This window comes from Pan paniscus, chromosome 10 (assembly GCF_029289425.2).
Source record: "Pan paniscus chromosome 10, NHGRI_mPanPan1-v2.0_pri, whole genome shotgun sequence".
In the NCBI taxonomy this organism is placed as follows: domain Eukaryota; kingdom Metazoa; phylum Chordata; class Mammalia; order Primates; family Hominidae; genus Pan; species Pan paniscus.
Genome location: NC_073259.2, coordinates 25376124 through 25399798, shown reverse-complemented (window position 1 = coordinate 25399798; position 23675 = coordinate 25376124). Strand labels below are relative to the sequence as shown.

General features: G+C 39.3%; 1 long non-coding RNA gene and 1 pseudogene across 1 annotated transcript in view; both read right to left on the bottom strand.

The window, feature by feature from the left end:
* Window positions 1–23675, bottom strand: part of LOC117975392 (uncharacterized) — a 128160-nt gene that overhangs the window by 32248 nt on the left and 72237 nt on the right. Inside the window, exon 3 of the long non-coding RNA XR_008620385.2 lies at window positions 6878–7043. This is a non-coding gene — a long non-coding RNA (uncharacterized LOC117975392). The remainder of the gene's footprint in view (window positions 1–6877; window positions 7044–23675) is intronic.
* Window positions 8117–10050, bottom strand: LOC100990379 (T-complex protein 1 subunit alpha-like; annotated as a pseudogene).

Genomic DNA, 23675 nt, shown 5'->3' with positions numbered 1-23675 from the left:
ATCAGATTTTCATAAAAAAGAGATGTACATAAAACTCATATAATACATAGTATAATACATGTGATATAATACATATGATATAAGTTAACACATGTGATATTGTTATTTTTCTAAATATATATTAAATGAGATTATATATAGATTAGATATATTATCTATGTCATGTTTAGTATAAAGCTTGGTGTATAATAAAATGGTCAATACATTTTAGTTATACTTGTTAGAAAGTTTGTGGGCACAAGGTTTGGAGTTTGATAACAAAGGCAACTGGGTACTTTTGCGAAGTATCAAATAAGTTATCTCTGATAGAAAGAAAATCTTATTTTATTGCCATTTGTTGACAAAAGAACTTGTAAATGAAGAGTCCAACTTAGAATGTGGCGGTAGTCTAAGTGAAAGGTTGTTAGAATCTGGGCCACAGCCGTGCCTAAATCAAAAGAAATTAGTTAAGGCATGGCATATTTTTTATAAATAATGTGAGAATTTGTAATGAACAAGGTATCAGAAGAGCCAAGAGAAAATCCTAGTCCTAGATCTTCACAAACTACTCACTACTTGTACACTTTTGCAAGAGCACTGGATCTCTCCAAGCATCAGTTTCCTCCTTGTTAAAATGGGTATAATATTAATACCAACATCACGGGGATGTTATGAGGATTAGGGGAGTTATTCATCAAGTACTTGGAACAGTCACGGGCACATGGTAAGTTCTGTGAAAGTATGTGTTGGGTGAAACTGAAAGCACAACACAAACTCTTTAAGCATTTATTTTTACTCTCCCATGCATTGTATTTTTCAATCCATAAGAAATACTGTGACAGCCGGGCGTGGTGGCTCATGCCTGTAATCCCAGCACTTTGGGAGGCCGAGGCAGGTGGTTCAGCTGAGGTCAGGAGTTCGAGACCAGCTTGACCAACATGGCGAAACCCCCATCTCTACTAAAAAAAGAAAAAAAAAAAAATTAACCAGCCATGGTGGTGCACACCTATAGTCCCAGCTACCCACGTGGGAGAATTGCTTGAACCCCAGGGGCCAAGGTTGCAGTGAGTGGAGATCGTGCCACTGCACTCCAGCCTGGGTGACAGAGTAAGACTCCGTCTCAAAAAAGGAACACTGTAGACCGGGTGCAGTGGCTCATGCCTGTAATCCCAGCACTTTGGGAGACTGAGGCGGGTGGATCACCTGAGATCAGGAGTTCGAGACCAGCCTGGCCAACATGGTGAAACCCCGTCTCTACTAAAAATACAAAAATTAGCCGGGCGTGGTGGCAGACACCTGTAATCCCAGCTACTCGGGGGGCCGAGGCAGGAGAATCGCTTGAACCCGGGAGGCGGAGGTTACAGTGAGCCGAGATTGCTCCATCACACTCCAGCCTGGGGGACAAGAGTGAGACTCCGTCTCAAAAAAAGAAAAAAAAAAAAAAAGAAACACAGTGAATTAGTACCACTCCCATTTGAGGGATAAGGAGAGAATCTTGAAGACACAGAGTCGCACAGGCAGGAGATGTTCCCAGCAAGGAGTGCACCTGGGCTTTTTACCCAGACGAGGCTCTCTCCCCTACCGCAGGCACCTCCAATGCCGTGAGCCTAAAAACCTGGAGGCAGTGATGTCACAATACTGAGAAGTTGGCATGGGCTAATGGGTGCACTAATTTGTCGTTAGAATTCCTGTTACTTAGATTTTTAGAATCTAAATATCAGAAGATCATTAGAATTGTGGAAACAAATGAAGACCAAGCAAATGAGAACAAGCAAAGGCTATTTCTTCAGAGATTGCTCTAGCAAGAGAGCCTCCATCACTTGCATTTTGGCAGAGACTGGCAGGCAGGGCAGTGGGAAAGCTTTAGAGCGGAAAACGGCAAAGGTTTCAGGTCAGCCCTGTTTGGAGGCTGTTGGCACAGGGAAGCTGTCAATGGGCTAACTAGAAGCAGGGCAACCTGTGTGATTGGTTAGGAGGGCATATTTGGCTTTTTCTCGTTGGACCTAACTTGGAAAAAGGGAAAAAGAATCAAGGAAGCTGCCAGTTATTAATCAATTCCTGGTTGGTTGAGACTGATTGTTATAGGGGTTAGTGTTTGGCTCCCTGGACCAGTTGCTAGAGATAATGATCTGACTTCCTACATGTCTGATTTATAGATAGTGGGTTGGCTTCCTGGACTGGTTACTAGAGATTATGAATTGATTTCCTGGGCTGGTTGCTGCAGATTGTGGATCAGGGTTCTCTTTTTATGTATGGTCCAGCCATTGTCCATTTGTATATTCAGTCTCTCAGAAGTCACCTGGTTGAAATCTAGCCCAAGTATTTAACCCCTAACCATTGTCCAGCATAATGGAGGACTCCATCATACAAAGTGGCCTATTCCATTCTGAGACAACTCTCACTGTTTCCATATTTTAGTGCTATTGATATTTAGAAAATTGTGTCTGCTAGTAATGCCCACTGCTTGGGTCTAGATCTGTGTTCTGACAGATAATAGAACCCTCGGTGCATGGAACTCTCTGCTGGCCTCCCCTTGGCAGATATTCCTGATATCTAAAGAAATGCAGGCTTTGTATGCAGTGGAATCATCTTGATGTCACAGCCTTAATCTTTCTATTCGACATCTCAGGGATAATCCTCTGCTCTGTCCACCCACGTATTTTATTGCAAATATACAACCACCGCGAGATTGGGCTAACTGTGAAAATGAATCCTAACAGTAGGCCAAGATCCTTTCGCCTGTTTCTAATCTGGGTAAAATATCTCCGAAAAACATTGTTTGAGTCAGCACCAGTTACTAAAATGCCACCCTAGGTAAGTACATGGGACTTGAATAAAATTTCAATTGATGAATCCATATTTCTTAATTTTCCCTCACAGCAGATACCCTGCTCTGTCTACCCAACCTCCAACCATTAGAGTCACAGAACATTTATTTGCTTTTTTTTTTTTTTTTTTGGCAGTTCGTGGGGCGGACGGTCTTGCACTGTCGCCTAGGCTGGAGTGCTGTGGCATGATTTCAGCTCACTGCAACCTCCACCTCCCGGGTTCAAGCGATTCTCCTGCCTATGCCTCCCAAGTAGCTGAGATTACAGGCACCTACTAGCAAGCCCAGCTAATTTTTGTATTTTAGTAGAGATGGGGTTTCACTATGTTGGCCAGGCTGATCTCGAACTCCTGACCTCAGGTAATTTGCCTGCCTTGGCCTCCCAAAGTGCTGGGATTACAGGCCTGAGCCACTGTGCCCAGTCTATTTGCTTTTCTTAAGCAAATGAATTTTTTCTCTGTCCTTCCAATATTCAAACATGAAGAACATCAGAGAAAGAAAGACATACAAATGGCTCTTGAGCTGATCCTCCTTGGCATTAGTAAAGGAAGAAAGGGTTTTCTTAAAGTTGTCAGCTACCTAATTAGATGTAGTAGAGCATAAAACAACAATATCAAACAATCTGCTTCAGACTCTGCACCCAACCATAGTGTGTTAATCTCTTATATTAACATTTACTCACCTTCTCTGGCCCAGCCCTCTGCATTAGCAGACAATACTAAGTATTCTTACTTAGTAGAACAGGTAATTTTCCCCCATGTACTCTTAACTTATTCTTCACCCTCAAACATTTTAGTTAATACTCTTTCTGTCCATTGTGAGTGGATTACGGAAAAAAACAACTCATTGTCTTATTTCATGTCACGAAGAAAATGTATATACTGAACAATATTACTTCTTACTATATAATATTCACACACAAAAATTCATGCTAGTAAATAATATCTGCACCAAGCCCCTCAACTATGTGTGTGATCAATATAAAATGCCGTTAAGTCATTGGACATGAGTCAAAGTGGGAGTACAAGGCAGATCTCAAATAGACAAGAATTTCGCTATCTCCCACACCCTGCCACTACCACAGTGAGAGAAAGAATGCTTATTCATCCTGTAGACAATAACTGAATGGAGCAAACTTTCTCACAACGGGAAATCCTACCAGTTTCTCTCCTCTCCTGAGAGAGTCCAACTGTTTTTAGATTCAGTCAACAAATGATAAATAATTCAACTTAGTGATTATTGCTAAGGGAAGAAAAATTAATACATAATAATGAGTAGGTTAAAAAAAAAGAAAAACAAGATCATGTCCTTTGCAGGGACATGGGTGGAGCTGGAGGCTATTGTCCTTAGTAAACTAATGCAGGAACAGAAAACCAAATGCTGCATGTTCTCACTTATAAGTGGGAGCTAAATGATGAGAACACATGGACACACAGAGGGGGAACTACACACACTGAAGCCTGTCAGATAGGGGGAGGGTGGAAGGAGGGAGAGGATCAGAAAAAATAACTAGGCTTAATACCTGGGAGATGAAATAATATGTATAACACACCCTCATGACACAAGTTTACCTATGTAACAAACCTGCACATGGACCCCTGAACTTAAAATTAAAACAATAATAATAATTAATAATAATAATGGGTAGGAGTCAACAGATGAAACATGATTTTTCTCTCACTCTGTTGCAGAGATTACCAGCTATCTACCAAAAACATACTCTTCTTCCGTGGTGTTGTTCTGGAAAGCAGCTACCCAACTTTCATTTAGGATAGAGCCATATGACCGGTTCTCACCAATGGAACATGAGCCAGAGTGAGTCACTTCTAGGCTGAAGTAGATAAACAGCAGTTGTGCCTTCCTCATCATTCTTTCCCCATCTGCTCACTGAAATTACTGGACTCTAGGGTTTGCAGGAGACGGAAGACTGACAGGATGGAATAAGCTCGAGTTGCTGAATCACTGCCTGGAATGCCATCCACAAACACTCGATTTGGATTTTATGTGAGCAAGAAACATATTCTATTAAGCCACTGCACCATCAGCATTCACTTATTATAGCACCTATTAATTAATATTAATAATTAATTAATACATCAATTCACCCACCTATCCTTTGGGAGATACCCCTTAACCCCTACACTCTCTAATTTCAGCTGAATTATGCTGGTTCACTTCCAACTCTCCATAAAGAATATTGAATTGCTGGTTCTGCTATCATATACCTAAAAGCCACTGTGAGCAGGCATAGTTTCCGGAAATCTAATTTTGATGAAAATTCATAAAAGACTTTGGACTTTAGCTGTGATCAGCCCTTGACTCTGCAGACTATCATGAAGACCAGAGAGGAATGTCATGAAGCTTAGTAATAGGCAGGCTCTTGCAAAATTTTCAATCTGTAATGGGAAATGGCAGCTGGTATCCAAACCGGGCCTTAACCCTGGAGGAATCCTTTGTTTCCTGGTTGCAGTTGAAATACTGGACCTTTCTCTTCTTTTAAGCCTCAGATATATTTTCTCGTGATCTCTCTTATTTCATATTTGCACACTGGCAGTAAGGCCTTTTTCCTGTTTCCAAATCTCTCCAAGTCCTCTGGTGGAGTTTCATCTGTGCTGTTCCTACAGCAGTTATTCCACACATTACAGTAGGCAGAGAATAAAGAAGAGAGAGAGGGTAGTACTCATGAAACAGGAGTAGAGCCCAAATCACATCAGGGCTCATAGGCCATGGTAATGACTTTAGTCTTTACCCTCAGAGGAAAAATGAAGCCACTGAAGTACATTAAGTATGAGGATGATATAATCTGTTTAGCTTTTTAAAAAGATCGCTTTGGCTACAGGGTAGAGGATAGGTAGAGAGGGTAATTAGAATGCTGTGGCTGTGATCCAGTCAAGAGATGATGCAACCTAAATCAGAGAGTGGCAGAGGGATGGATAAATAACAGGCTTGTGATAAGGCCTAGATATGGGGAATAAAAAGAAAAAGACATGCTAATGGAGGTACCCAGATGCTAATGGTGCTGGGAATGCTTTTCAACAACAGCACTTGCTCTATTGCTTTTATGTTTGCTTCTTTGTTTGTTTTCCTTACAGGTACTCTTTTTTTCTTCTTTGAGACAAATTCTCACTCTGTCACCCAGGCGGAAGCGCAGTGGCGTGAACAGGGCTCACGGCAGCCTCAACCTCCTCAGCTCAAGTGATCTTCTCACCTTGGCCTCCCAAACTGCTGAGATTACTGGCATGAGCCACCGCATGCAGTCTTCCTACAGGTATTTTTTTTTTTCTCTTTTTTGCAGTTCTCCTAGGTGGGGCTTTATTTAAAAGGTATGTTGCCTCCATAATTCATTAAGCCAAAGCTCAGTTTGGGCCAGCGTGGAACCCTAGACGATTATTACAGAGCAACGGCAGATCAACAGCTCTCCCTTCTGCCAAGGTGGAAGGGACCATTCTGCTTTAAAAGCAACAAGAAAATGTTGAAAAGTTGCACTCTGACTCAACATGGTTCTGGATTGTGTTTCATTATTTAGCAGTAAAAGGAGAAAATATTTTAAAGACTCAGTTTCCCTCCTAACAGGTATTCCTTAAGCAATTGTCCTAAAGGGTGGAAAAGTGTCTCTGAACACAACTACACACACACACACACATACACTCTCTCTCTCTCTCTCTCTGCTACCTGCAGGCCGTTAGTGAACCATCCACTGCCAGACAACTCTGCTCCTCCCTCTCCCCTTAGAGTTCTCTGCTTCCCCACAGGTTGTGAAAAAGCTGGAGACTCACAAATGTTCTTTAATTCTGATGTCAGTGCCCAGAAACACCATTAGATAACAGCTCAGGCCTGAGGGGCTCAATCTGCTGATACCTCCCCCAGTAAATGTTCTTATGGCTAGTTCTGCAAAGCAAGCTTTACCTACTACCACTTCCTCAGCAGGTAACCCGTCCCTGACATTCTCTTGGACATAGGGTTTTTGTTGCTTTTCTCCTCTACATGTTCTCAGACTCCAAGGGTGATCCTTCCTAGTTCCAACACCCCACTACCACCAACAATTGCAAGGACCACATGGATTCACTTTACCTCCTCTTTCTCAGAAGGACCAAAATCCCTTGGTGCCCATCATGCTGGAGTCCTTCCTCTGTCCTCTGTTCTTGGTCCTAAGAGAGCTTATTTCCTCCATGTTGAGGGTGCAGACTCAGCTTCTCTCACTTTTTCTCTGGAACCTCCACTACATGGCAGATGTTAACTGAAAGAGAGAGAGAGTATGTAGCAATTTTTCCCCTTGGAAGTTTGCCTCAGATCAATCAATTTGCCATATTTAACATTCACGCTTTGTGCATATGCTAATAAATCATTAAAATTCATGTGGATTCTAACAGTTTTGGGTTTTCTTTCTTTTTCTATATTTTGTAATTCCTACTCAATTCTGTGAATTATAATGTTGCAACTGAAAGTAATCACCAGCAGAAATAATCCTTGTACACAGGACTGAAAAAAGGAATCTCAAGTTAAAAACTCCACCATTTGTTATATACATTTTGGCCTTCAGTAGTTCAGAATTCTGTTTCTCTTTTCCCAGATGGAATACTTATTAACCTCAGATGCTTTTATGTGTTGTTGAACACAATAACAAAATATGCCTCCTAAAACATCCAGATAACCTAAAGAACCATAAAGAAGTTAGGGACATGGGAGGTCATCAGAGCAAAGCTCCTATGTCATACGACTCTCCTCCACATGTTATGCCTGAACAAGCTGGGCATTTGGCTCCCATCTGCACACTTCAGATGTCCAGGGACTCACTGTGAGATGAGCAGTCCCAGTGCTGGTTCATGCTTCTGTTAGGAAAGTTTCTTTTATTGAAATAATATAAATATTCTCATCACTTTGACTTCTAGTTGCTTCAGAACACTGAAAAATAAACTTATTTTCACTTCTGAATGATAGTGTTTAATTTTTGGCACACAGTTGAGTCTCCATGATGTCTTTTCTTCTCCAGATTGAGCACGTGCAGTGACCTCGATTCTCCCTTGGAGGTCAGGTCTTATCAATTTCTTCTGCGTCTGCCCAGGTTCACTTCAACCACCCTGGGAACGCTTCTACCTCCTCTCCCGTCATCTCACCATGATGGACTCCAAATAAGGAATGCCCCTGCAGCACCTAGGCCCTAACACAGGCCAGGAGACATGATGCAAATACCTTAGATCCAGGAATCTCATTAACCATTCTTAACCTCAGCACAGTTCTCTTAGTTTTAACTTTTTAAGAACCATTTGGCTGCTCTTAAGCCTGTGGTTCACTAAAACCCAAACGCATTTTTGACATTTTGCTGCAAAGTTAAGACTTCATCATCTGCCTGTTAATTTTGAACTAACTGATGGACTTTACACATATTCTTATTATTTACAAAGAATTGATTTCTGCCTAGTAAGATGTATGAATTCTTATTTTAATTTTTATTTTAGGTTCAGGGGCACATGTGTAGGTTTGTTAATACAGATGTCTGAATTTTTTTTTTAAACAGCTTGTTGTACTTTAATGTGTAATACTCAACTCAAGGTACAAGACAATTGCATTTAACATTGTTATAAATAAAAGAGACACCAGATCAATCATTAAGGGCTCCAGAGTGAACAGCATCTTCATAACCTCCATGTTTATCATCTTTACTTTCTGGATGTAATTTAGTAAGATCATCAATTCGAAGAATGGTAATTGCAGCTTCTGTTGCAAATTTCAAACTCTTAACTTTAACTATGGTTGGTTCAAACATCCCTGCTCGTTTGTTGTCTCCACGTTCACCATTGCTCAAATCAAGACCAATCCATTTCAGATTTTTACATTCTGGGTTAACCTGAGCCTCATTATGAAAAGCTCTGAATTTTGTGACCAGATCTGTGGAGTCCTGGGCAGCATTAACTGCCAGTGTATTAGGAATAACAAGAAGTGATCTTGCAAACTCTGCAATAGCAAGCTTTTCCTGAGACCCCATGCTGGTTGCATAGTTTTCAAGGTATATGGAAAGGGCTGCTTCTACAGCACCCCCGCCTGGAACCATGGATTTTGACTCCAAAACTCTCTTCACTACACAAAGTGCATCATGTAAAGAGCGCTCCGTCTCACCACATATGATATCATTTGCCCCACGTAAGATAATCGATGCAGATGTATGAGCCTTAGTGTTTTTAAGATCAGCTCATCATCACAAATTCCCTCCTGTACCACTTCTGCCTGTCCCAACATTGCAGCTTCAAAAGTTTCTTCACCTTCCGAATTGGCCAGGGATGACAGAATAGTTGCTCCAGAAGCTTTAGCAATGCCTTTAAAACTCTTCTAACTGCCATAGCACCAGCCTCCACAAAATACTTCAGACACATATCATCAATTCCACCAGTGGTTAGAATAACGTTGGCACCAGTTGCCAGGATCTTCTGAATTCTCTCCTTGGTGATAATCTGATTCTCTTTGTCTAATTTGGTCCAGTTTTTCATGATCTGTAATGACCACTGTACACCAAGCTTCATTTTTTTTCAGGCTAAAGTCAAGGCAAGCAATTTTTGCATTTATGATTCTCTTGGGCATGCCGTGGGATCCCACCACACAGTTGAGTGCACAGCCACTGACGTGCATGCTCTCTGTTTGACTTCTCCCACGGGCTTTCAAAATATTAACAGAATTCACTGGATAATGTGGCTGGCTTCTTATATCTGTGCATTTAATAGCAAGTACAGCATCTACTACCATGTTAGCAAAGAAATCACCATTTATTCCAATGATTTTGGAAGACATGGATTGTCTTAGCAGCATTAATCAGGCAATCTCTTCCCAGTTCATCTTTGTTAACAATTAGGTTTTCATTGATATAATGCACTGCTTCCTTGCAAGCAAGTCGTTAGCCACTAATAACTGATGTGGGATGAATTTTCTGTTTAACTAATTAATCTGCATTTTTTAGGAGTTCTGCTGCAATAATAACCACTGAGGTAGTTCCATCTCTAACTTCTTTGTCTTGCAGATCAGCCAGCTCACAAAGAACGTTAGCTACAGGATGTTCTACCTCCAGTAACTTCAGGATGGTTGCACCATCATTAGTAATGGTTACATCACCAATATCATCCACCAACATTTTATCCAAGCCAACGGACCAAGAGAACTTTTTACAATATTGGCAATCGAAGCTGCAGCCATAATGTTCTGGGAGCGGATCGCCTCCCCACTGCTGCGGTCTCCGAAACGGACAAAGGCCCCTCCATCTTCCTGGCGGCGGTACATACCGAACTCTGCTCCTACTGCGGGCAACCAGTTATCGCGGCCCCTCGGCCAACCGGCGACCACAGCAGTGGCGGCGACGGTGTGGAGCGGACCCGAGTGATGCACCGCCCCATCCGCTTCCCGGCTACCCAGGCTGGCCGCGGGGCACGGCGGGAAGCAGATCTCTGAACTTTTATTTTGCCATTTGAAATATTAGCTCTTCTTCCCAACTTTCAGGCAACTATCAAAGTACTAAACAGGATAGACAACAAAATCTTGTGACAACATTTAAATGTATGAAATGTATTTTATTACTAAGATATATAAAATTTAAAAATTACATTTGAATTATGTACTTCAAAAATAAAAATTCTAAATGTACTTTCTGATGTGACTTCTGAGGTGAGTTTGCTCCCTGCACAAAAGAGGATAAAAGTAAAGTAGAAATAGTCATATTCACAATTTCCAACCTGAGAACTTAATTTTGAAAGAACTTATTATAATTGACCACAGAAAATGGAAGGACAAGAGGTATGCTGACATCCTATTGAAGGCATTTATTGTGCTGTGCAAGGAAATTTTAGATGCCCTGTTCTGTAATCCTTCCCAGCTAATAGGCTTTACTTGCCTAGATGCCCAGACTAATGAAAATATGTAACTGAATTTGGTATTCATTTATTACAGCAATTTCAATGAGTCTTGCACTATTGAATATATGTATAAAGACTTCTAGTCACACCTCTCAATTCAGTGATCTCAAAGAGCCTTGGAAACAATGACCTAAAAACCAGATAGCAAAAGAAAACCAATTTGTTTCAGCAATTTAATGCGTCTTTGGTTATGTTTTGCAGATAAATATGTGCATATGCATTCAGTCCTGAGACATGTATATATAGAATTGCTTAACTGTAATGCATTTAGCAGTAAATCTATGACCTAATTATTGCTATAAATTCATTACTAAAGCCTTTCCCTTTCACATACCAAGCGAAAATATAAACCTTGCACCATTATGAATTCTAACTGCAGCCAAACACATCTAATTATAATCAGTTGCAGTAAACTCTCACTCTGCATTAGGCATAATTAACCATGTGATAAATAATCAGTATAATAACATTTAATGTGCTGTGATAGCATTTCTAAACTATGCATGTGAATTCTAGAAAATAGAATATACTTCAATTCTAACCAATGTTTTTAACCCTTTCGTGATTGAAATTTCATTCACTGCCTTGCAGGAGAAATGTTAGTACACTCACTCAAAAATGAAAAACTGGATAAGCTTAAGGGCATCCTTATGTATGCTGTAATAAAAACATTTTCTACTGTCATCAAAATATTATCTACTTTAATAAAATTTAATGGTAAATTACACCTCTACAAATGTAGCCACTTTCTAAATTTTTAAGCATTGCCAGCATGGCCAAGATTTTTCTTGGCATAGTAGAGGATATAAGTTAATTAGTAATAATTTTTAATTAAAAAATCTGCACTTCAAGAAAGGTCTCACACCTGGTTTGTTTCAATAATAATAAGTGATAACCATAATAATTAAATGTCTTCTCTGTCCTTAAAAAGAATAAAATATGTCTACTCTATGGAAGAATATCCTTTTATTCTAGTGCATAACATTGTTTATTACCAACACTAATATTTTCTTTTTTATTCCTATGATACCAATGTCAATTTGGAACAATATAAAATAATATTTCTGACTTTCATGTTCTTTGTTCAACTTTAGGCTAATTTTTCTCATGTCATTAAATGACAAAATGATAATAATACCTATCAGAACTCCGTGTTTCTATTTTATAAATATGAAAATAAGGCCTATGGAATTGCAAATGTTAGTTTGCTGTACTGTAATTTTGTTTTGCATTGTAATCATGCTTAAAAATGGATCCTTAACTAGGGTTTACAATTTTTTTCCTCTGGGCAGAAAGTGTCATAATAATATTTGCTCTAGTGAGCTTTGACCTATATTTTCATTATAAACCTGGTTATATGTTACATTTAATTACTTGTCTCTTTTTTTCCTCTCTGTTTGCTCCACAAGAATTTTGCCTGCTAATCTCTCTGGCTCAGTTTACTATTTCCATGTTTATAAGTTATTCTGAATTAACCCTTAATTAATAATAGTTGCCAAGTGAATGCTCTTCCATGTTATCTATGCAATCACTACTGTGTTTCCACTTCATGAACTGAGGGGTTCTTCCAGAAGAGCTGGTAGAGTTAGAGTAATTCGTTCACATTTCCGCACCATTATGTACAAACTTGGATAGATAAATATGAAAGACAACATGCTTCTCATGAAATTTAACCTGTAACCTTGTCATTATTACACATGTTCTTACTGACTCACCTACCTGTCCACAAAGAATAAAGTAGATGTCAATGAGGAGTTTCTGTCTCCTCTGTATACAGAGAGTTGCTGTGGATCTAGCTACAGGATCCTACTTTTATTTCTACTTTGTTACTGTTTATAAATGAAGCTGATATAAAAATTAAGAAATACATAAGGAAACTACATAAAAGTACTATTAAAATATATTTACTCTCAAAAAGCATATGCCTCTTGAATATTATAATGGAAGATGTGAGAGTGGAAATAAAATATTCTGAGAGAGGAGGCTCCTCATCTGTTGTCTTTACTGCAGTTCCCCCAAAACATTCTTTCATGCCAGAAAAACATAGGGACATAGGCCATTTATTTCATGTAGACCAAGCCCTGTGCCAGGAATACAAACATGAATAATATAAGGTCTCCGCTCTTACAAGACTCACATTTTAATTAGGGAAACTGACTAAAGTACATAAAATATAACTACAGGACGCTGTGATCATTGCTAGAAGCATACCATGAAGGAAGTGACTGTTAGAGTCAAGAAAGAACAGTTTGATGAAGAAATGAAGTGTTCTAAACTAAGAGGAAAGCATATGCGAAAATGCAAGTGCATGTACCTAACAGCCTGATCTATCTGAGGGGGTGGCAGATAGTTTCCTATGGCCGGAGTGCTACAAGCCTGTGACCAAGGGATGGAGAGATTATACAAGGGAAGAAGACAGTGGAAGAAGTTGCCAGCATGCAAACCCCATGCTGACCTCCAATTGATGATCTCATTATTTATTTCCTGTCCATCACCCCATTCCTGTATTCCCTTCTTTCCTTATTTACTCAGCTTAGATGCCATGATCCATCAATATGATCACAGTTCACAGACACCTTCTGATCCTTTGTCTCTTTTTTCCTGTGCCACGTTCCCAGAGCAAAACCCAAACCCTGGTTAACTTCACTCCTCTTCTTCATCCACAGCTACAGCAGAGTAGCTGAGCTGGAGGAAAACAACACAAACACAATCTTTTTTGGGTTTTTGTGTTTTTTTTGAGACAGTCGTGCTGTGTCACCAGGCTGGAGTGCAGTGGCGTGATCTCGGCTCACTGCAACCTCCATCTCCCGGGTTCAAGTGATTCTCCTTCCTCAGCCTCCTGAGTAGCTGGGACTACAGGCATACACCACCATGCCTGGCTAATGTTTTGTATTTTAGTAGAGACAGGGTTTCACCATGCTGGCCAGGATCGTCTCGATCTCCTGACCTTGTGATCCCCCCACCTTGGCCTCCCAAAGTGCTAGGATAAGCTACCAAGCCCAGCTGCAAACACAATCTTATTAGCACCATCATAATCATGCAGACTCACCTGCCGTTACGTTTTTATTATAAATCTCAGCAACACAATTACCTTTTTCTCATAGTTTGTTCTTCCCCTGAACAACCTATCTAATACCTTCCTTCTCTTAAAACATCCAACAGCTTCTCCTCACCCATCTCCCTTATTTCAATGAGAAAATAATGGGGATCAAAAGAAAAATTACACCATTTCCCGTCACTTGTTTATACCAGTCGCTTGTATCTCTGCCTATAATCTGACTTGTCTCTTGTAAACCTAGACAAACAATAAGCGCTCCTCTCTACATCCACTTGTACACAGGACGCCATCCTCTCCTGCCTACAGTAGCTGAAACAATAGCTTGTGAAACTAACCTATTTCCCTGTTCTCCTACGTCAATCTTTCCTTTCTACTAACTCCTTCCCATCAATTCAAATGTGCTGTAATAGTCCCATATTTAAATGACTTTCCTTTATTTCATGTGCCATTCCAGCTGCTACACCATTTTCATAATTTTTATTATAGCAAAACTCCTTGAATATATTGCTCATATGAGCTCTCTCCACTTTCTCACCTCTTGTTCTCTTTTTAATCCACATTTATCAGATTTTATCTCCATCACTCTACTGAAATTTCTTTTATTATGGTTTCTAACGGTCTCCATTTTACCAAGTAAATAAGCAACTCTCAGTTTTCATCTTATTTAGCCTACTTTAAAAAAAAAAACAAAATCTTCCCTTCTAAAATCATATTCTTCATTGGACTTTGAGGACCCCCTCCTTCCCTGGTTTTTCCTGTACCTCACTGGCCACTTTTTCATAGTCCTCTTTGTTGGTCCCTCCTCTGCTTCTGACCTTGGTGCCTCAAGGCTCTATCATTGGTCTTCTCTAATGACACACTTCCTCTAGGTATCTCATCTAGCTCCAGAATTTTGAACACTATCTATACAGTGAGTTTTCTCTCCACTTGTATTAGTTATTTATTCCTGCATAACAAATTACCCCCAAATCTAGAGACTTAAAACAATAGACATTTATTATCTTTGTTTCTGTGGTTTAGGAGTCTGGGAACAGCTTAACTGAGTGTCCCTGGCTCAAGGTCTCCATGAAGTTACAGTCCTCTGAAGATTCCAGGAGCTGATGGATCTGCATCCAAGCTCACCCAGAGGGCTGCTGGCAGGACTTGCTCCCTCACACAGGGGCTGTGCCACTGGGCTGCCTCACAACCTGGCAGCTGGCTATTCTCAGCTAAAAATTTTAAGAGAGAGAATGCTCAAGACAGAAGCTACAGTCTCTGTGTACCCTAATCTCAGGGGTGACGTATCATTACTTCTACCGTATTCTATTCATTAGAAGCAAGTAGTGAGTCCAGCCCACACTCAAAGAAAGGTGATTACTCAAGAACGTGAATATCAGGAGATGGGGAGCAATGAGGACCATCCTAGAGACTGCCTATCACACCACCTCTCCCACCCTTGAGCTCGGCTTACAAATCCACTGGGCTTGAGCCTCACGTAGGGCCCATGTGTACTCTTTTGCCTGTCCATCTTCTGACTATGATGCTGTCTCTGGTCTAAAGCACTGGAGCATGGCAGGGGTAGCAGTAGTGGCAAATGTTCTTAACTCATTGACCACCTCCTCCACTGCTGGCCCCCAGGGTGGTCCCCCACTCCTTCTGTAGTCTCAACATTCCTCTAGGGGTATCTACATGTATCTCCTCTGAGGGATTTCAAGACCTTTGCTCTGCAACACCTAAACAGGCCCTTCTGATTGATGTTCTTGCCTCAGATCAATGTGGCAAGGCCATGTTCTCCCAGGTCAGCCTGAAGCCAGAGTGAATGAGGGAGAGAGGTTCCTGATGTGAAGAGAACTATTCTTACTTTGCTAGTGGTCCTTTTCGCTCCTCCCCATTGGTGGTGGCATATGGAAGGCAGTGATGGGTCAACACTGAAAAAGATCACATTCGAGGAATGTATGATTACAACCTAAAAAAGCTGAAGAGAAGACATAGTTGGAAGATATGGTATTTTACATTTACATTGTAAAATTCTAAAAAGTAAATTTAAAATGACCAGAAAATGAATTATTGTTAACATTTACCTGCATCCTCTGGGCAAGGCTTGAATTTGTGATGATCACCAACAAAGCACAGTAACTTCAATAGGGTAATTGGAAACCAGTATTCACTCAGACTACACAGGATAATGAAGGAACATGAATAATGATGCTCACATTAAATAAATGGTATGAGGAAACTTCAGACAGATGCAAGATTTATTTCATTTCAATACGAGCAGGATCCTAAGAGCCATGGCATTTTGAGTGACAGCAGCATTGCTACTTTCTTCTCATAGTAGATTGCTATGAATTGAATGTTTATGCTCCTCACCCCCAAATTTATATATCAAAGACTTACATTTGAGTTTTCTGATGGTGTATTAGTCTGTTCTCATGCTGCTAATAAAGACACATCTAAGACTCGGTAATTTATAAAGGAAAGAGGTTTAATTGACTCACAGTTCCACATGGTTGGTGAGGCTTCACAATCATAACGGAAAGCAAAGGAGGAGCAAAGGTACGTCTTACATGGTGGCAGGCAAGAGAGCTTGTGTAGGGAAACTCGCCTTTATAAAGCCATCAGGTATCATGAGACTTATGCACTATCACAAGAACAGCACAGAAATACCTGCCCCTCATGATTCAATTACCTCCAACTGGATCCCTCCCACAACATGTGGGAATTATGGAAGCTATAATTCAAGATGAGATTCGGTTGGAGACACAGCCAAACCATATCAGATGGTATTAGGGGTGGGGTCTTTGGGGGATCATTACATTTATATGAGGTCATGAAAGTGAGGCTGCCATGATGGGATTAGTGTCTTAGTGCCATTATTGTAAAAGGAAGAGAGAACAGAGCTCAAATCAATCTCTCTCTCTCCCCTCTCTCACTCTCCATTCCCCCATCTCTCCATCATGCAAAGACACAGCAAGAAGGGGCCATCTGCAAACCATGAAGAGAGCCCATATCAAGCAACAGAAATCAGTTTATATCACTCCTCTGCTAAAAAACATAAATAAATACATGAAATAAAACTTCACAATTGCTTCTTGTCACACATAGAATAAAATCTAAAGCCTGGAATACCTGACCTCCAGCTCTTCTAATATCTTCCTCCTTTCTCCTTTTTCAGGTGTACACAAAACACTGCCTCCTCAAAGAGACCTTCCCTGATTACTCCCATCTAGTCTTTTTTCAACCTGTCATTCTCTAGGTCCAAATTTTCTATACTTTCTTCATAACACATCACTATCTGAGTCAATGCTGTATCTTGCAGAGTGATTTTATTTTATTCTGGCCTGTCTCCCCTATTAAAATGTAAGTTTCATTAGGGCAGAGACTGTTTATCTATTTGCCACTGTAATAGCAGTACCTAGAAGAGCTCCTGGGACATAGTAAGCACTCTAAATATTTATTGTATATGAGAAAGTAACTGTTTTATGGTGTACCACAAAAGATGTGTGTTTATAGAGCTATGGAAACACAACTGAGGAGTAATTAACACCAATGGTCACAGTCAAATGCAACCTGCACATGATTGCCAGATTAATACCCGACTTCCTGTTTTTCTTAATGCTACACAAATGACAAGCATACTCAGATCACTCCCCTGTTTAGAAAATCTTAGCATCTTCACATTTATTATAGAATACATTTCAAACTCATTCACATAATATTCACAGTTATTCTCAGTCTTCCCTACCTTATTCCCCCCAACTAAGTTTTCATCTCTAATTTTTTGGAGTCATTATATAATTTCAGACTTCTCATATTGTTTTGCCCATCTGAAAGATCTTCTTCCAACCCCATCTTCCCCCACAAACTTGTTTCTACGTATAGAATTCCAATCATCCTTTAAAGTGATGCCCAAGCTTTCTGCCGCTCTGTTGCACATTCCCAGCTACTCCCAGAGCTTGCTTGTCCTCCTCCTGTGTTCTCAGCAACTGTGCTTATTTTTTATTTGCATCACGCATTTGGCACTTAGCATTTTCTTTAGTGAATTATTAGTTACTTTTTATGTTTCATGACATTTATGCTCAACTAAGTGTAGATTAGCTGAAAAGGACAAATACTTATATCGTTTGTGACAGTCACAAAATTAGGGCTACAGTAAATGTCCAATAAATTAGCATTGGTTGACTAATAAGTGGACACAAATACTATATGTAAATGACTGATATTATACTGGGGGATAATATGTAAATGACTGATATTATACTGGGGAATAAGCTCATCTACTAAGGACTATTTTGAGTCAAGTTAACATATTTTAGGAAGAGTGAGATTAAATTGGAAATTTACATTACTTGAAATAAAAAGACTAAGACTCAAAGGATTTTTCTTCAAATAGAAAGTATAAAAACATAATGTTGATAGTAAATTGCAGAGAAAATGAAGATCTGTTTTTCCCAAACATAGGAATGGAACTATAAATTTTTCTAGGAAGTTGTTAATCAGACTATGAAAACTTGCTCATTAATTCTTTTTCTTCTTGCCTTTAATTTTTAGAGTAAGTCCAAAACATCAAGATGTTGATCCTCAGCCAACAGGAAAATCTTCATTCCTTGACTCTACATGCCTTTTGAACTTTGAGGAAGGTATAGAGTACTCCTTTGCATTTGGATGTTGTGTTTCCATACCAAGTGCCCCTGAGACGGCTCTAAAGAGAGTCCTTAGAAGAGCGTCCCCAGAATGACAGCAGATGTGACACTCATGTGTTCCTCTGATGTTCATTCTCTTGAACTTGATTTAATTTTACTCTATTAACTCTTTCTAAAAGAAGAACAGTGTTCTTGGCTCAAAATATTATTTTGTTTTATTTTGCATAAATTTGCATAATGAAGCACTAACTCAAAATATGGATAACGAAATCAAGTAAATGCATTAGTCAACCTACAGTAATTGTATTCAAGTTCAACATGGGTGGCATTATACACGTAAAATGCCTACAACTTTCAAATTAATCACAACCTCTATTTGAGAAGAGGCAAGAGCGGTGCTGAAGAGCACTACTTAGCAAAGCTGTGAAGAGAGCCCCTGGAGCTATTCTGTTTTTACTAAATAACTGCACAGAAGACTGGGAGGGGCCCTGTTTTCCTACCAGTGCTATGAGAGTGAGCACAGCTCAAACTTTATTCCTCCTGTGAATGTATCTGAATAATCTCTGTATTTTTAGGACCTGGCATGGTTTCCATAACACAGTCAAATGATCTCTTCTTTCATTTGAAATTATTCAGTTTTTCCCTCTCTAGTTCATAAACTAGTTTTTCTGAAAGTGTAGTCTACTGATCACCTCCATCAGAATTATCTGCAAGTTCTACACCAGCACTCTGAGGATGAGATCTACAACTTTAATTTTAAACAAGCTTCCTGGGTATTTCTCACTGATGTGGAAATTTTTGAGACCCATTCCTATATAGGCACACACATATAGATCACATAACAAACACATTTCTCATTCTGAGAGAAAAATACACTAAACAGAGGTCAGAAAGTAAGATTTTTCCTTTTTTTATCTCAATTTAGGATTTTTCAGTTAGTCTTTTGTATCAGTTACTAAAAGGAATGATTATCCACCCTGGGGGAGACCTATTTCCTAGGTAAATAATGAAAAATGGTAACACCTTTTGAAAAATCTGCTTTGCATTTGCTATTCATTGGCGACTTTGTCCTATGACGAATTAGAACCCATCACATTCCATAAAATTCTTCTTCATGCCCATCTGGAAATGTAACATGTTTGAGCCACATAATTTCTCCAAGCAAGAGCCTTACCATTTGGAGATGATTGAGAGTACACAAAGACGAAAATTCTACAAAGTCAAATATTTTAAGGCTGTAGAAATTAATACTTGAGATCACAGTTTAACCAAATACTTTCATTAAATACATTAAAGGGCACAGAAATTTTCCAATACTCTTTGTCATGAACAAATTTTTCAAGTCCAGTTGTCCTTGACGTTGCTGGGGCTTTTTTTACAGCCCTTCTGTAGACACTTTCTTTCCAGTGCTGGAATGGTTTGTGAGAGCTGGTTGCAAAGGTCTGTCACAAATAAGTAATTTCCATGTGGGCAGATGTTGTGCTAGTTTTCTGCCTGCTTTGCTGTCAGTCATTAAAGTACCTAAATTCAGCAATTTTTTGACAAATATCAAGTAATTAAATGATTATAGCTGTAGCTAACTTTTCAAAAAAAATTTAAAAAGGCCCTGTCAAGTGGATGAGTTCATGTAGTATCCTTTCTTAATTGCCCAGAAGTGTTTCTAATAACGTGAGAGCTTTTGCTGAAAGAAGAGGTCTTAATGATGAAATGCGGAATGCTTTAAACAAGTATCATCTAAATTAGAAAATAAAAACATCAAGTTCATTAAAAGAAGTGTACTACCCAAAGATTTGGGGCCAGGAAGAAATCAACAGGCTATTCAGTGTTTTCTGAGGACAAAAAAAAAAAAAAAGTCCTTTGTATTCAAAAACAGTACACATGACTGTTCCTTTGTGCCCTTTGAGTTTGTTTTCCTGTAATTGTGATCAGTTCATATTAATTTATCCATACTCTCTCCCTTGTTTCCCCTTACTTGTGAGGCAGGGCTTTATAGGCCATTGCCAAAATGAGAAAAGAATCGTGTTTGAGCCTTAATGATTGCATTCCATATCATCATCGTCATCATTATCATCATCATCATCATCATCATTACCTTTATCATTATCATAGAATACTGAAAAACAAGTAACAAGAGCATTAAATATATTTTGGAAAAAATATAGTCTCTAATTATTTAATCAATGCAATAACAAGAATGGCTAACATTTATTCATTGCCAAGAAATGTTCTAAGACTTTAATCCTCCTAACAATTTAGTGAATTAAGTAATATTATTAAACCGATGTTAAAGAAGAAAACTGAGGTACAAAGAAGTTAAACATTTTGCTAAGGTCATATGGCTGGTAAATACTAGAGTCAGGACTGAAAAGCAGGCAGGCTAGCTTCAAAGTCCATACTCTTAACCACTGTGCAATGATGCTATGAAGCAAATTAAATTGGTTCAATAGTATGCTCTTGAGAGCTCATTATCTAAACTGAGTTTACCAGTCACAAGTAAGTCTTACATAACAATTTAGATGTATTCTCAAAGGTCTTCATAAAATCAAAGCAGAATCATTTTTATCTGATATAAAATATGCCCTAGAGTTGCAGATAGGTCTAATTTATAAGACTAATATAAGAGATCGACTAAACGAGTGTTATATTTATTATATTGATCAAAATTAGCTGTAACACAGTGATAGGAGTCTACTGTAAGAGCCCAAGTAAAAGATAATATGGTATAACCAAGGGCAAAGATAGTAGGGATAAAGTGGAGAAGAGGCATAAGAAAGGTATTAAATAGAATGTGTAAATAAGACTTGTCAATTGATTAGATATTAGTAGTAAGAATGAGTTCTGGTAGTTATAGTCTCTGTGATGAAGCATACAAAAAGGAGGTATACATATGGGTCTAGGTCAAATGGAGAGACAGAAATCACACAGTACTTTAAATAGAGAAATGTTAACACATAGAATTATTAGCTAAAATAAGGGATAACCTACTAAGAAGCAAACTTTGAAGACAACAGAAATGGTAGATATCCACTAGCAGCCACTACCTCTGGGGCTAGGATATAACACCTAAGGAAGCAACAAATCTGAAGGAGACCTTCATCTCCCACCAAAGTTGAATTCCAGACCTTGACAGAGAAATGCAGCCATGGCGCAGTGATGATAAAGTATTTTGCTAGCATCCCACACCAGCAGAACACATTAGGATTCCAACAGCTGGGATGATGGAAGGAATGACACATGAGAGGTGCCAGGATGCAGAAACCACTGGAAAGCTACTCTTGGGGTACTGAGGAAAGTGGCCCACAGGAAAGTGTCAATCACTGCTGGCTGCTGACCATGGTGTGCTGCTGGAGCCTATAAAGAGGAGCACATGAACCAGGAAGAGAAACCTCTCCTTCCTGTAGTGCCCTTCAAAATTCACTACTGACAAAGCTTAACATCATGCCAGCTGACAAGGGAGAAATGCTGACAGGGACTAGCTCCATTATCATAGAGAAGGCAATAAAGAGAAGAATTGGAGCTGAGAAGCAATCGATTGAAAGCTGGCACGGTATGTGCAGAAACCATGTGAATTCTATTAAGGACATTTTGAGTGTGAGATGCCTTTTCGGATACCCATATTGGATGAATGGGTCTTGAAATCTAGGGAACAGCTTGAACTGGAGGTACAGATTTTTAGACTATCAACAGATAAGTGGCAGGTAGAGCCTTCAACATGGATGAAAATGGGTTTTTGAAAAAAAAAAATGCCAAGGGCACAAGGGAAACAGCACATATCAAAAGCAGGCATAGAAAAAAGAGCCTACAAAGGAAACCAGTAAATAAATCACAAGAACAGATTTATGGTTCAAATGTGACGCAAAAGAGTTGAATGACTTAAAGTGTTATGTAAAAGAAAAACTGAAAATTTTCATTAGATTTGACAAGAGGTAAAATTAGTAAAAGAACTTTCACGTACAGGTAATAATGAAGCCAAATTGCAATAGATCATGAATAGTGAGGAAACAGAGATGGAAAACTTGTATTATTTTTTTCACTAGGGTGGTAATTCAAAGAGAACGAAGTGTGAATGGAGACGTTTTGTTTGTCTGCTTTGGTGTGCGAGAGAGAGAAAAATGAAAAAATGGTAATGTGAAAGAAGTTTGAGAATGTGAAAGAACCCAATGCAAATCAGGAGATCCAGGAAAGAGAGGAGACAATTGATGAAGTGAGTACTGCAAAAGCAGCACCTACATTAAGGGAATCAGACTCAAACAGGAGTAAAAATACCTCTTCCTTAGGAAAGTTTTCAATTAGTGAACACAAATAAATGGTAGAATTTGCATCCACTCTAAAATAAACTTACTATACCACCCAACCCACATACAATATATTCATTGAATTTTGGAGCTTGAAAAGAACCCAGAGCTTCTCAAATGCTGATCCACAAACCAGTAATGTCAGAATGGCATGAAGGAAGCTCTCTTTCTGAGGATGCCTTAGGAGCTAATTTAAAAGACAGGGGGTGGGGCAGGCATGGTGGCTCATGCCTGTAACCCCAACACTTTGAGAGGCTGAGGGGGTGGATCACGAGGTCAGGAAATCGAGACCATCCTGGATAACATGGTGAAACCCCGTCTCTACTAAAAACACAAAAAATTAGCCGGGCATGGTGGCGCGCACCTATAGTCCCAGCTACTCGGGAGGCTGAGGCAGGAGAATGGCAGGAACCCGGGAGGTGGAAGTTGCAGTGGACCGAGATTGCACCACTGCACTCCAGCCTGGCAACAGAGCAAGACTCCATCTCAAATGAATGAATGAATGAATGAATGAATGACAGGGGGATTCCAGCAACCTACTTTAACCAAAACAGACTCCTCTTTTCCTATTTGACATGTTCTGTTTCCTTTCCCTATTTCATTCAAAGAAGAATTCTGCTATAACACCACGTGAAAGCTATGTTTAGTCCAGACTATTTATTTTACAGATGAGGAATCAGAAGACTAGAGAGGACAAGTAACTCATCCAAAATGCAAGGGCTACTCTAACACTAGAACATAGGTCTTGGTTTATTACCAGTAATAATCTAATTAATTTATCACTTCCCTAAATTTAAACATTTATGCCACTTGCAATTTTAGTCCAAATAATTTTGACCTCAATCCTCACCCCTCTCCTGACATGGTGACATCCTACACCATAATTCAAGAATAATCAAGACATCATATGTCTGTGGTGTCTTTTGTGTTTGTTTTACAGACACGCATTCAGAAATAACTATTCTAATGACATTTCTAGACTCATAAATAAGAAATGTATGC